The sequence below is a fragment of the Aplysia californica genome, unplaced genomic scaffold (genome assembly GCF_000002075.1).
Source record: "Aplysia californica isolate F4 #8 unplaced genomic scaffold, AplCal3.0 scaffold00439, whole genome shotgun sequence".
Classification (NCBI taxonomy): domain Eukaryota; kingdom Metazoa; phylum Mollusca; class Gastropoda; order Aplysiida; family Aplysiidae; genus Aplysia; species Aplysia californica.
The window spans coordinates 317,870-333,715 of NW_004797709.1; the positions used below are offsets into that span (position 1 = coordinate 317,870).

General features: G+C 39.5%; 2 long non-coding RNA genes across 2 annotated transcripts in view; both read right to left on the reverse strand.

Moving 5' to 3' along the window:
* Positions 1-2,573: 2,573 nt before the first annotated feature.
* On the reverse strand, positions 2,574-11,366 carry LOC106012629. Its single transcript, XR_001185102.2, has 3 exons — positions 9,226-11,366; positions 4,162-4,233; positions 2,574-2,742 (listed from the first exon to the last, which is right to left on the reverse strand). It is a non-coding gene; the product is annotated as an uncharacterized LOC106012629 (long non-coding RNA).
* A 2,250-nt stretch (positions 11,367-13,616) lies between these two features.
* Positions 13,617-15,846, reverse strand: part of LOC106012628 — a 5,522-nt gene continuing 3,292 nt past the window's right edge. The window contains exon 3 of the long non-coding RNA XR_001185101.1: positions 13,617-15,418. This is a non-coding gene — a long non-coding RNA (uncharacterized LOC106012628). The remainder of the gene's footprint in view (positions 15,419-15,846) is intronic.

Here is a 15,846-nt window from a genome sequence, read left to right on the forward strand (position 1 = left end):
AAATGGAACACAATAACGTTCTACGTAATTTATGCGGAATACAGGACTTGTATCAGGGAAGTTCACAGTTCAAATTTTTCAGAGGGCGATTAAAAACAGTAATGTCAAAAATGCGCAGTATAATGCAGGTAATTAAAACCTAAAGCAACGAGTCATTTCCGCCTTTTGACAATGACAGTGACAACGGCGATTTTTATTGATCTTGCAGGGAGACATTTGCCTTGATAGTTTACATGGCAGAGATGTTACAAAGTCCATGTACACTCGCACAATCACACAGCGACGACAAAATGACATAAGTGATTAATACGTGATGAAGCATATCCACTTCATAAACATGTTCTCTCTCTCTCTCTCTCTCTCTCTCTCTCTCTCTCTCTCTCTCTCTCTCTCTCTCTCTCTCTCTCTCTCTCTCTCTCTCTCTCTCTATCTCTCATTATCTCTGTTTCATTTGTAGCACTGCGTGTCCAGTAACCTTACAATTACAACAATTGGTACAAATGAGTTTCTTTGTCTGTTACAGAAAAAGCTCAGTAATTAAAAATCCGATGTCAATGGATGGGTGTGGTCATTGCCTCCTCATTACTTTGAGCTGTTTGTTTTCTTCAGCAAAAAGAGTTCTAACCTTTCGATTACTATCTTGAGGGAAAGATATATAAATATTCATCTCAACATCAGTCATAACTCTGTGCCCCTTCTTAAGACAGGGGTCAATTAGCAATAATAATTATAGACGTGTATCTCTTTCATTTTCGCAACTGCGTGGGAGGCTTTCCACGAATAAACGCATTTTTGACATGGCCAAGAGTAGGTGACAGAACTACAATAATACGAGATTATAAATAGAAAGCATTTGTACGGCGCAAATTCCCGCTTAACAGCAAGCTCTATGCGCTTTACAATCTACATTATTTCCCAAGCTGACCTGATAGCATTCTGAAAGAATCCCAACTTCCTGGGAGGCATACAGTGCAATCTGCCATTTATAGGCTCCAAAACACTAACATATAGAAAAGATCTTCCCCTGCCTCTGGCCAGGTATCTATTCCCTCATAAGTGGAGTGAGGAAAATTCGTGTGAAGTGCCTTTGCAAAGTACACAACATCGGGCCTGAAGCTCAAACCCCCGAACTCGCCACCTCACGATTACGAGTCCGGTAGCCAGTACAGCCTGAGATCCTCAGAGATAAAATTGTGAAAGAAAAATTACTAATCATCATAGTAGAAGTCATAGTATGTTGACTGAAATAGGTTACTAAACAACCAACAGTCTACTGCATTGTATTCGCCGTTACATGCATGATCACAAAGAGAATGAGATTGTTTGGGCTGTACGCCACTATTGAGTCAGTTTAGATCATTATGAGAGATAATTGCTTTGACCCATTGTATCATGGCTTGGCCCAGTAGGAGACAGCAACCCAGCAGAAAGACAAAGGTACTCGATGGAATTTATGGCTACCCCAAGAGAGACTCTAACCAATGTCTTTTGCGTGACGGAGGAAGAGTCACAATATTATGTCGGTAGTCCATGCTTTCACACTACGTACATGATACCTAGCACATGATATCCTCGTTTGTTAGTAACTCTCAACTTATTGCACAATATAATATGACGTAGGAGGATGTGACAACGCGAAGCTAACATTCACTTTGGTTAGATCCACGCACCGTACACATTTTGTGGGTAAATGTTTTACGACGCTCACAACTGTGTACGGTCATATTAGCGCTCGGGACCCATTAATTCAGTTTGAATTTTGCTCGGGTGGCGGCTGAAGCTTACTCTTTTCGATTTTAAGTCCACCAATTGATCAGAAAAGTGCGAAAGTTGCACAGAAGTAAGCACTAAGTAGGAACCAAGGAGTAGCAGCAGAAAGGCTGCAGAAAGAGTCAGGAGTCAGGGGCCTAGAGGTGCCCCCCTCCCCCCCCCCCGGGGGCAGTATCACTGACTGAAGACGGGAACATTTCTCGTTCTTATGCTCAGTAAAATTGTAAATGGGCGGATTCAACAAGGTCAAGCTCATAACTGTGCCTGAACTACAACAGGGAACTGTTGCTCTTTCTTTCCTAACCCTTACTATCGTCATTTCCCTCTACTTCTTTTGTATGTTTGTCACACTCTTGTAACCCGCTATTTCCGGGGTGTCTTGAAAGTCAAAACAGACTTTGTGCTTTGAAAGCTAGAGAAGTGAGCAGAGAAAGTCCGATTCCTTGTAAAGACTTCTCTGTTGACATTCACCCCTTGGCGTTCACATGACCTTATACGGTTGCGAGCGCCGTAAAACTTCTACTAAATTAAAAAAATAAATATACAAATGTGGGGGGCAAAGGGGAAGGGGGGGGGGGGTGCAGAAAATAGAGACGAAAGAGACCACAGACCAATGTTGGAGAGCAAGAAAGGGGGTGAAATGAGAAAATATTTACAGAAAAAGGTTTTCCGTCGCTGTCAGGTTTCGAACCCGATCGAGACCTAATGAATGAGAGGCAAACATTAACGTCTAGACCACAAGAGCCCCCCATTCACAGATTTTTCGCAAACACAAGCTTTCGAGAAATTAAAAACAATAACGATTAGCTGTTTGAAAACTTTATTACAAAATCAATGTTCTCGTCATGATGTTGGTGCAACCTTCCCACTAAGAGAGGCACATGTTGACTAACAGATCTTGAGTGATGATATTAGATGATGGCTGCCCCCATTCTGCAAGTCCTGCGAATAACGCTTGCAAAGGTCACCTTGCTGAAAGAGAAAGAAAAATACAGTGCGTGATTCATTCTCGGTCTTAATTTAGTGTGTTGGAGGTTGGAAAGATATGGATGGGGGGGGCGGCAAACATCTTCTAGGGGGATTGTTCTTGGGATTGGGTTGAATTCTTTGTGCAGCAATCATATCGTCTTTGAGCTCTGTTTCAATCGCTCTCCCTATTTGTATGGTTCCTCGTGAAGGGTCTGCTGTTTTTACTACTACTACAAGTACAACTACTGTGGTTCCTGGCTATAATAGGACCTCCGGGAGAGACGTGATGTCCTTGTTGTAGCCGAAACCTGGCGAAGTCGTGGCTCAAGTTTACACGCACTGTATATTCTGTAACTAATGATAAAGAAAGGGACCCATTTTATTACATAAATAACCCACTGCCAATTTCATTAGTGATTGCTCCTTTCTCTTCCTGTAGTAATTTATATCTCCTCATTTTTATATTCTTTTTCTTGTGATAATACTTGCATTTATATAGCATAAATGCTCTACAGAGTCTACACAATTCTCTGTGCGCTTTACAACTGTTACTGTTCGTAATCTGATTGTTACCTCGTTTGGGAAAAGTTGCACTTTTTGATATTCAGTAGATCTAGCGCCCATTGCCCACTTTTCATTCAACCGGTTCAGTTATTCCCGCAAGTCTCGCCACCCAACGGGGAGACAGAGTGACAACAATATGCCAGACCAAGAGCACGCTATGTCACTGAATGGATTTGTATCATCCCCAAAGTGCGTAAAGCTATGTCCCCCCCCCCCCTCTCCAACCGCCTTGCCATCTCCCCCATGCACACACGGTATGACATAAAATGTGTAATATGTAAACAATCAACCTAGGCTTACAGTGAGTCACTTCGGGGCAATGGGCAACCAATTCTGGCTGTTATTTTGCTTCATTTGTTGTTGCTTTTTCTGTTTCTTTGTGCGTTTAACTAGGGTTTTATCGATGTTTAGACCACTGTGATAGTCGAGCATGTCAGTCCAAGTGCATGTTATAAAAGAACTTTTTACAAAGCATTATAAGAGACTGGACTCAGGGATTTATTATAAGTCTGCAATAGCAGAGATCATGTTATAACCGAGACTGTTATAAGTGAGCGCCACTATGCTACTACTACTACTACTACTACTACTACTACTACTACTACTACTACTACTACTACTACTACTACTACTACTACTACTACTACTACTACTACTACTACTACTACTACTACTAATACTAATACTACTATTACTACTACTACTACTTCTGTTACTACTACTACTACTACTACTACTGCTGCTGCTGCTGCTGCTGCTGCTGCTGCTGCTGCTGCTGCTGCTAATACAACTACTATTACTAAAAACGTTTACTTCTACAACTTCTACTGTTACGACTACTTCAAAATTTAGTCTCACCTTAAAATCGACACAAAATGTCTTCAAGAAGCTTTGGAACAAAGCAGAAGATGTTTGTCGGGATATTGCACACTGAAAGAATACACAAAATAGTAATAAATAAGCCTTGTTGTTGTTGGGTTTTTTTCAGAAACTAAATTACCACTTCAACACAAAAAAGTGAATAATAAACTTGAGGAGAATGTACTACAGGTTTTTACGCTACCCATCTCCAAACACACCCTGTACTTAAATATAAGACGTATGAGACTGGGAAAGGAATGCTCATGATTATGACGTGGTTTTGACGCCCCTTCCAACATTTTAACATCCACTTCCATTAGGCTACCGAACCCGTAATCGTGATATTGCGGATTCGATGGTTCCAGCATCAGCTCCGTCCAATGTTGTGTCCATGGGAAAGGCATTTTACACGAAGCTCCCTTTTGGGTCAGTTTTTTGGGAGCTGGACTTTAAACTCGGAGGTACCATCCCGCCTCTTAAATAACCATCGTATCTTCATTTAGGACAGGGAATGCCTCATTTGACGATATCCCAGTATGATACCGATGGCCCTAACACCGCACAAGAACGAGAAGCCTTATTATACGAGTACTGACAATTGATCAACTGGAGACGATTCTTGCTATCTCGTTGGGTGGCTGGTAAGAGCTCATGTATCGTCTGTTCTTTTAATCCTTGTTAGTCTTACCTTAACCCCAAACTGTTTTGGGTAAAATGGATCTGTTATCATGTGACCACTCCATTAACAAAAGAGAGGTAATTAGATTGACATACGCTGCAAGAGAAACTACACCCCGAAATGTTGTACAACTCCATCTGTTATTTTTTTTAATTCGTCAAGGAGTCCTTTTTGTGTATTCCTCCCCTTGGTGTTTGACTCAAATGCAACTCAAATACATACGACTTAATTCGTATGTCTGGGTGTAGTTTCTCTTGACAAATGAGCCTTGAGCAATCGCTTAAACATATAAGGATGGGTTGTTTCTCTGAGGGCTTGGAGCAAGGAATTCCAAATTTTAGGGCCAAAAAATGAGAAACTTCTCGCTCCAAAAGATCTTACTTTTATTCCAGGGCCTCTGAATTTTGTTGCGTCTGTGGATGACCGTAACTGGCGGGATGGAACATACGGTGTTAAATGCTCAGACACATATGATGGAATGTGATTGTTAAAGCATTTATAACAACTGGTAGGAACTTCATATTGTACTCTTTTTTCAACCAGATGCCAGTGCAGAGCTTTTAACTTTTTTATGTATGGCTTTTCTTCTTTTTCTTCAATACTAGTCTTGGGGTGTTATTTTGGGCCACTTCCAATGTTCCTATTCTCTTACATGAGATGCCAGACAAATAGAATTGCTATAGTCACGTTTTGACAAAACAAAAGAGGCAGAGAGAATGCATCAGGGGCGGCTTGTAGGGCTAAAAAGTGGACGTGCGCAATTAAGCTACCGCATGCTGAAGACAAGCAAGGGCATAGTAAATTAGACGGCGTATAATTTTAGAATCTTTGGGTTGTTGAGAGAGGACTTCGTGCTTTTATTTTCATTCTTCTTTTTTTTTTTGTCGCTTTGATTTCCAGTACTAAATTTGTTTGTTAGCTAAACATCAATTTCGTTCATCCTGTACTGGAACTGAACACTCGAGTAATACCATTCACCACTCCACTACAAAACAATTCAAAGGCACAACTCGTAGAACGGTCACATTAACCTCCCTCGGGTTAACGGTCACAGAGTCACTTAAAATAGTAGCAAGACAGACAATAAACCAATCATAATTCACTTCAGCACTCCGCTGGATTGCTCCGGGGCTCACATAATATTGGTAAAGAAAAGCGTATGGTCTATCGCGTTTATTTTTAGACTGCCTACAATGGGCTATGTTTTGGCACTATTCGGCTGGAGCGCATTTGAGATGTGCCGTCTTATTAATATTAATGTACCGCCAAACTCGCTACTAGTGTCGTCATCGCTTGGGTTATCCCCTGGAGCTATTTATAGGCCAAGTTACTCTGTTGAATATCCTATTATGTTTAGCGAAAGCGCGTGGACTTTGGTTTGGCATAGTATATGTTTTACGGCGCTATAGACACAAAAATGACAGTTATGGCGCCAGAGAGGACCTTGTTTTGATATAATATTTGGCTAGTGTTGATTTCTGGCTTCTTTTATTTCATTATTGTGAGTGTTTTACGTAATAGAACATTTAAAAATTTGGGGCGCACTGCACGACCGTGCTCTATGGACGAACCGCGGCTGGTATGCATGCAATATCAGTGTAAATAGGGTGCCTCATCTTATGATATTCTTCTAAGATCAAGGTACACACATCAAGTGACATTATTTACTACGTTGTTCGTGGGCATATCTGAATGTAAATAGATACCAAGGCTCTTGGCCTTGCTAGTAAAGGACATACTGGTATCTCCAATTTCTTTACATTATTTAGATTTTCTGAAGTTCTGAATAGGATGGTTTCCTTTATGGGGTTGTTGGGGTTTATTTCATCGTTTAGCATTCATTTTTTTCACTTTTTTCAATGCATTCCTCTACTTTTTCTTTAAATTCATTAGTGTCACATGGATAAAAGGGCCTTATTATATCTGTATGTCATCAGTGTAGAAGTGGTAGCTGAGGCGATGCTTTTGCATTTCTACAGCAAGTGGATGTGTATACTTTATGCATAGTACAAAGCCTAAAACTGAATCTTGGGGAACACCGAACTTAAGAATGCCCATTTATGACTTGATGTCTTTTATCATAACAAATTGGCAGCGATTTGAAAAAAAGTTGTTGAAGCATTCGGGAGCAGAAACTTAAAAGTCATTTTTTTCCTAATCTGTTTAGTAACATTACATAGTCAATGGTGTCCCCACGTTGTCTCACATAATTTATCCTCTGGTGCCTCTCTTTTTACCTAGATTAAAGTTTACAGCGGCAACAGCAGCAACACAAACAACAACACTAACAAAAACAACAACAACAACAACAACAACAACAACAACAACAACAACAACAACAACAACAGCAGCAGCAGCAGCAACAACACGATGGAGCCCCCCCCCCCAAAAAAAAAATCAGGAGAGCGATAAGACTAATATCATTATTAAAGGAGAGTGTGCTACCAGCCATGTTCAGATTTCCACTTTTCGGAGAAAAAAGGTGCGGTAAACTCTTGTCCCATTGTCTCATTTACATCAATAAATCACGATAGAAAAGCAAACTGACCTATTCACTTGTATCCGGAAGAGATCAGCATAGAAAAAACAAACACTGAGTTCAATAATTAGAGTCTGTTGACCCGTCATCCTTTTTGGGGACACCATTTACTAAGTAATTAACGATTACAGGTTAAAAGTCAGGAGGTATTTAAATGGACGTATAGTGAGTTATTTCTTTGATATAACAGGTTAAATCAAGTTCAAAAAGAGGGAGCAGCTCACCGATGACCAGTTTGTGCGGCATGTAGTATACTTGAGCATTGTACCGCATGTTACTCTGTAAACGTTATGACAAACGCCTTCGCTATCTGAATCTCCACGAGAATGAATATTGATGAGTGGGCTTAATGATACTATTACCGCATGTCAAGTTTTATCATCACAAAAATACAAAAGATATATATATATATATATATATATATATATATATATATATACTGCTCTCTTGACGCTCTCTTAATTAAGAGTTAAGAGGAAGGAGTAGATCTATTGGTTCGAGTGCTAGGGAACCCAACAGGACCTTTTATTTTATCGAACATTTCTGTTTACGAAATTCAGCATGTTTGAAATAATTCCTGTGAACATCCTCCAAGCGGATGATAAAAATACAACGTTGTTTCACCCTCAAATCAACTAATTTGTTCAGTTCATGTCGAATCCTGTTTAGTCAAATTGTTATTGATTGATTCTGTGGAGTCAGGGCCAGAATTGCTGTCTATGTAATAATGAATAATAAATAGGATTTGTATAGCCCGAATTTCCGGTCAACAGCAGGCTTTGTGTCATTTTCCATCTGTTTTCCTGCCCCGTAACCCTTGGTAGCATTCTGAAAAAATAGCGACCTCTTAGGAAGCATATAATGCAATACGGAAGCTAAAACAACAGCATACTGATACGGTCTTTCGCTGTCTATAATCGAGTATCCATTCACACCCGGGTAAAGTGAGGAGAATTCGTGAAAAGTGCCTTTTTCCAACAAGGACACAGCATTGGTCTGTTGTGGCGAAATAAATAACTAAGAATCCATAAGACCTTTGCTCCGTGGGTAACTGAAAATATGGAATCCAGCAAATTATACAACGAGTGAATCATTAAGACTCCTGCTGAATGTCATAGAACTGCAGAACACCTGTCTTCGCTCTCTGCATTCAGAATGGCACCAGCAGAATGTAACCACACTAATAGAATTTGTGAGATTATCTGTACAGGTTACGCCAAAGGACTTGTAACAATAAATAAATAGTTTTTTGGTTATTGTTGTTTTTAGATAGCCTAAAGATTTAGACTCTACCAGAACCCGATGTGGTTTAGTGGGTTCGTTTCCGGGCGGTGTCAGAAACGTTTTTTTTCTACCTCCAATATTCCATCCAACCCAGATGTGCTGAAGTTGGAAACCAAGTTGCCCTAATTTGAAAAGACCTACATTGTTTCTGGCACGGTGTTTAACTTCAGCAGTAAAAACAACACAAACAACAACAACAACAACAACATCAGCAGCAGCAGCACCAAGACCCAGTCTCCTTTGGCTAACACAAGAGCATCTGCTGGTTATCTTCGGTAATTGCATGGGATTAACGCCCCTTTCAGCGCTGTAGAGTTGTTAAGTGGCAGAATATGAAACATTAACGTCCACTTCAAATAAGATTGAGCCAAGTAAGTAGAGAACCTCAAAAACTCCAGCTTACAGCCATGTTTAAAAACTACTGATCGGGGATTCGAAGCTGCATGCTCCGCACCACAGCCTGACATGATACTAACCTTGAACCAACGCCGGACCCCTTAATTCTTGCCAAAACTGCTGAGCAACAAAACGACATAAAATACAAAACTTTTTTTCTTACGGGAATAGTTTTGCATTATTTCCAGAATAATACAGAGGACATCCAGTGCCTGAGCTTCCACTGAAGGAACTAGGGCAGCTAAAAAGACCAAAGCCAACAGGAAAGGCAGAGCATCCATCTTTGTTCAGTTCCTGTTCAATACAAGAAGAATACAATAACCAAAGCAGATGTGTAGCGTTTTGCGTCTTTGCGTTTGAAAAAAACAACCTTTCTTCCGATTAGTACTGCCTGTTCCTGACTACCAGAAGCCGCTGAGGGCCCGTTATCTGTACAACATAGCCAACTAATTCTAGGTTCGAATCCAGGAAGGATTTAGATCATTTGTTCCTTTATGGGAATATTTGATGGGTCATATATAATGGTGTTTATTTTTTGTATACTTGTGATATTATACATATCATTTACTCTACTAAAATCATATTCAGTGATCTTGCTGGCTTTCATTAAGATTCGGTCAATTTTCCTTTGCCTTGCTCCTTAATTTTCAGCCCAGGAGAAAATACAAATCAGCAGCACTCTTTCGATCATAGAATTGTAAAAAAAAAAAAGGAACATAATACTGTTATCAACAAGCAAACGTCTTAATTTCCTTATGAAGAACTTTCTTTGATTCGATTTTTATGCACAAGAGCAGCGTGGGGAAGCCAGTCTAGCTTGTTGTTCGATGGTTACTCCAAGATATTTGTTGGAGTATACAAGCTCCACTTCCTCATCTTTAGTGAATAGTGGTTACAATTGGTCTTTTTAAATTCTTAAGTCTATACTTCATTCATTTGACTTTTTCCATTTAATTTTAGTAAAAGGAATTGATTATCACACCATAATTTGTAAATGCACGTAATGCATCCTTGTATTCATTCTCATTCGTTGTTATAAGGCCTTAGAGAGTGGAATCATCTGCAAATTTTATTGGTTTGACGGGGGGGTTTTGTTATTAAAAATACAGTCGTTGGTCTTGAGCGTAATAAAACAGGGGATTTTACAAAACATTGTGCACTATGTTCGTGAATATTAGGGCTGATTTTACACTATTTAGTTTTACATATTGATGGTGATCCTGCAGTAATTTCGTCGTGTGTCTATCTGTATATATTTGTTATTTAAGATGATGAGATTGGCATCCTTTACGCCCCTTAGGCAAATTGCATGTTATCCTATTTTTCTGTTGACTTCCTCAATTCTTTTTTCGGGAGTAACTTTTCTAAACATTTCATGAGGATCGATGTTAAAGCCACAGGTCAAAGGCCTTTCAAATTTTGTACTGATTGTTTCTTTGGGACAGGAATTATTTCGAATCATTTCCACGAGAGTAGTATTACGCATTCTTTCAAGGGCATATTGAAAATATCAGCGTAAATGGGAGAAAACTAGATAGAACACATTTTCATAATTTTACTTTTAACTCCACTCGCTTTGTGATTTTCAGATGATTAAACATGGTCTTGATCTCATGAACATTAACCACAAAAATGTGCTTGCTCTCGTCTGTGTTATTCCTGTTGTCTCTGTGGTAACTCTGAATCGTCTCTTTCACGGCTGTCAGCAGGTCGGAGAAGTCATGGTTGTCAAAACGAACGTTAAACGAATTCAGTTTATTAATATTCTGACTAAGGTTGCTGCTGGGCGTGGAAATGTTTGTCCGTCTTTGTGCGTCTCCAATTATTGCTTTTTCTATAATTAAAAAAAACAAACATTGCCAAGTCATTATTGTGTTGTTAGAGGTGAACAGCTGTTCTAGCCTTTCTTCGTATGCATATTATTATTCGTTGTGTGTATTTTTATCTCAGTCTTTCAGTCTGAATGCCTTCTTCTTCTCAATTAGTATTTATTTTAATCCTTTGCTTACCCATGGCTTATTGTTTGGGTAGTTGTTGATAACTTCTTTTTTTAGATGAATGCTGATCTTCACTAAACCTGATGCAACTAGCGCTCGTCTCACATAATTCATCTATACTGTTACGTGTATCTTAAAAAACACTTCAGTGAGGACATTCAGAGCATCCTCTGAGGCTTTCTCTATTTTCTTCACTCCATATGGAGTTTGTTTGAGTCTAATGTGCTGTCACAACCTACTAGATGGAATCCACCAATGACAACACAGTTTGAAACGTTGCCCTTGAACCACGCCTCGCTTTAAACAAACAGTAGTAGTAGTAGTAGTAGTAGTAGTAGTAGTAGTAGTAGTAGTAGTAGTAGGTGGAGGTGTGAGGAGAACTAAGAGGAGGAGGAGAGAGGAACAGGAGGAGGACGAGGTGGAGGAGGAGAATGAGGAAAAGGAGGAGAAGAGGGAGTAGAAGGAAGACGAGAATCAGGAAAAGAAGGAAATCGTGGCGACAGTTGTGGTGGTCTAAGTTGGAGCTACTAAAAATTGTGTACAATATTATCTCCTACCGTATGCGATTGGTGTAGTCTCACAGGCTGTTCAGCCGACTATGGAAGAACCGGGTAAGGCAAAGCTTGATTTAGTTACAGTGTCGGTGGATCAAGTACAGATCACCCTACCTAATGACATGCACGCAGGGCAAATGCCCTAATGATGGTTCACATTTGTGTAATTCACATCTGTGTCTGTGTGCTTTGGTCCATTTGCCTAATGATGCGGTCGAGTCGCCTACCTCAGAGGGTGTTTAGGCTGAATCCACAGTTACATGTAATTGTACTTATTGTGTATGTGCGTACATACATATTTACATGTATTACATACTTTATTTAATATAGTATTTTTTTAAATTGATCTATTTATTGATTTATTTATTCATCTATATTATATATTAATATCATTAATTTATTTATATATTTTTATATATTATAGATTTGAAAATATAGATTAAACAGTAAACGATACATTTCCAAAAAAGCAAGAACAGACAGATATAGAAATTCATTCGTACCAACTGCAGTGAGGTTACTGAACACACAGTGCTACAAATGAAACAGAGAGAGAGAGAGAGAGAGAGAGAGAGAGAGAGAGAGAGAGAGAGAGAGAGAGAGAGAGAGAGAATAATAATAATAATAGATAGCATTTGTATAGCGCATATCCCCGCTCAACAGCAGGCTCTATGCGCTTTACACTATATTATTACCCCAGCAGACCATAGAACACTCCGAAACATTCTCAGCTTCCCGAGAAGCATACAGTGCAAGCAGCCGATTAAGCGCTCAAACACTAACAAACTGACAAGATCTTTCGCTGTCTATAGCCGGGTACCCAGTCCCACCTGGATGAAGTGAGGAAAATTCGTGTAAAGTGCCTTTCCCACGGACACAACGTCGGGCCCCTGACGGGATTCGAACCCACGACCTTACGGTTGCGAGTCCGAGAGCCTAACCACTAGGCCACCGACGCCACAAGAGAGAGAGAGAGAGAGAGAGAGAGAGAGAGAGAGAGAGAGAGAGAGAGAATGAATATTTTACGGAGCGGGTTGTCCCAGCCCGTGAGACATGTATTTACTTGGCCTAATGTCCTGTCTTGTTGTGCGTTTGCGTGAGTGCACTTTTAAGTCTACCTTTTGTAACGTCTACTGCCATTGTTAAAGGCCAAGACAAATTTCTCCCTGCGAGATGAATAAAGATTGTCATTGTCATTGTCATTGTCATTAATATTGGTTCAATAACTCTTACAAGTGTTCACTAGGGCGTGTCCTAAAGCAAGGCACTAGAAGGGTGTGGTCATGATTAAAACCAGAGGATGGACGGCAGATGGAGCGAAGAGAACAACACAATCAAATACTTGTTGTATCTACCCAAACGTCCTAAAAGTACGAGGACGGCTTCGACACTGCCTGTTAGCGCCAACCCTAACTGAATAAGATTACAGAACACCTGCAGAAAAAGACGGAGGTGTTCGAAAAAAAAAAAACAACTGAGACTACATCATTCATAGATTCTACGTAGACTTTTCTCTTATGACTACAACTACAAGGCTGAAGTAATGGAAATTGATCATTCATTATTTAGTAACAGACGCACCCCCGCCCCCTTTCCTGCAGTTTGATCGAACAAGAATGTTTTACTGTAAACAGGAGTGCTAGATGCATAGACTTGCCTTGGTGGTAAAGCATGAGCTTTGCATCTCAGGGAACCCGGTGTCAGATAGATTAGCTTATGCCCTGTGATTAAGAATCGATTAAGACAATTTTACGGGTAACTACTTAGGCACGTTAGTCAACTTTGAAAAGGATCAAAAGTCGTCGTTTCCGTTAAGTCAAGTGAATATGAGCTTGCAAAGTCCCGAAAACTTATTTTGTAGTGGAGAAGGAGGAGGAGGAGGAGGAGGAGGAGGAGGAGGAGGAGGAGGAGGAGGAGGAAGAAGAGAAGGAAGAAGAGTATGAAGAGGAGGACGGGGAGAATGGGAGAGAAGGATTTTTTTTTAAAAACACCAAACGAATAAATGTGTATGCCAATTGTTTTAATACATTTTCGTTGGAATCTAGTTCGTATTCTTTGTTTGAACAAAGAAGAAAGTGAATAAACAACAATTAATGCCAATATAAAGGAATTTAAAACAATATTTCACAAGTGCCTCCTCATGGAAATGTATTTGCATTCTGCTCTGGGACAGGATGTTGAATATGTAGTGCCTTTTGGTATATCTTTCTTTTGTTTGTGAGTGTGTTTGTTTGCTTTTGTTTTTGTTTTGTGGTTACGATTATCATTATTATCATTAAAATTACGGCTATCGTCAGCTTTATTATTACTACCATCATTCTTACCACTTGAAATATTTCAATTAATTGTTACCATTACAACTACAACTGCAACTACTACTACTACTACTACTACTACTACTACTACTACTACTACTACTACTACTACTACTACTACTACTACTACTACTACTACTACTACTATCATATGTGGTGTAGAAGTTAACAGCTTTGCAGTTGCACACACTGGACTCGAGTTCGATATCCGAGGGGGGGCGAATTCTTATCGTGTTCCTCGGTCTTGCTGCTAGGATGCTGTATCCCTCTCAGCGTGGATTGGTCCTGACAAGCCAGTTAAGTTTGGAAGCCCGCCTTCAAAATGGTCTAAATTGTACTACTACTATGCTAAGCGATAAAAAAGCATTGAAAACCGAATATTCAGAGACACGTTCCCTCCAATTTTTATCTATAGCTTCATTTTAATTATACGAAATCGACTATTTCATACATAAGTCACCGTCGTTGATAATAATCAGACCGAATGCAGTTCAACATCATCCCACCTATGAATGGTTGAAACATTTATGGCAGAATAGCACGATCTTAAAATTTCGAGAGAAAAGTGGTTGGGGCAAAGGGATGCAAGTTCCCCGTGGTTCACACAGCCATATAGATTCTACAAAATATAGAAATATCTCATAAAGGGACTTGACCGCGGCTACACGCGTTTTTTACACAAACTGATAACAAATGCAGTCACCCAGAAAACAACAAAATGTATCTTAATACCCTGTGAATACACCATTATGACTATGATGCTTTTCATCGAAACAATAGTTTTCTCAAAACTTGAACTGCTATAAGTACCTGAAGAATACTATCTCGTTGAGGATCAGTGGTATTTCTACAAGGAAATGATATGACGACTTTATATGAATTATATGTGAGCTTTGAATACCATTTTATCCGACTCAAACACGTTTGAGTTTAGTTTGAATGTCCTATTTTATTTGCAGTCTCTATGAAAAAAATGCAGCTTTTGGCTTTGTTCCAATTCAGTAATCTAATACGCAACTAATACTCTCACAAAAACATGGTGCCAGAGTATTGGCGTACTGTAATAAAAAGGTTATGAGAATCCAGTCTTGCTATTCGATTTTAGGCTCTCTAGGAATTTTCAGCACCAAAATTTCGATATTCAAACTCGTGACAACAAATATTCTAGTTCACCCCTTTTTCTGAGGTTGATAAGCGTGCCTTACAGTTGAAAGACGTTTGGCATCAATAAAACGTAACGAAATAATCGAGCTCCAACTTCAACAAAACGGGGGTTTGACATTTTTGTTTTGAAAAGATTCTATCATTGTTACAGGGCTCATCATTATCTTATTCTCAATGAGAAAACAATATTAGAGAAAAGTCTCCTACAAAAACAAGAAACATTTCTCAAGAACAAAATTAATGCATTCTCAATTACAATTCAATCCACATTCTGTTCGCTCGAAGTGGGATGAAATCCGGACAGCTTGAGGTCTGCAAAGATGACACTGCAAAAGAAAAAAAAATCACTTTCGATGGGTAATGACAATTAGTTACTATAGAAGAAGTGTCTTCTGCAGATTGAAATAGGTCACTTGTGACTTAGCAACCAACAGTCCACAGCAATGTCTATGTCGGTATGTTCAAGTTCTCATACAGAATGGGATTTTTTTCGGCTTTACACCCTTATTGACTTAGTTTATATTATCTTGAGAGATAATTGCTTTGACCCATCATATCATGGCCTGACTCAATAGGATATAGCACTCCAATAGAAAGACGGGTATAATCGATATAATATCTCCCCAACGTGGGGATAGAAGTTTAAAATCTCAAGGCTTGAAGTAAATGGAACCAAGAGCTATTCAGGAAAAGTGTGTTGTTGTTTTTTTAGCCGGATGAGCTACGCTATAGCACTATAGCTGTTTGGGGGGGG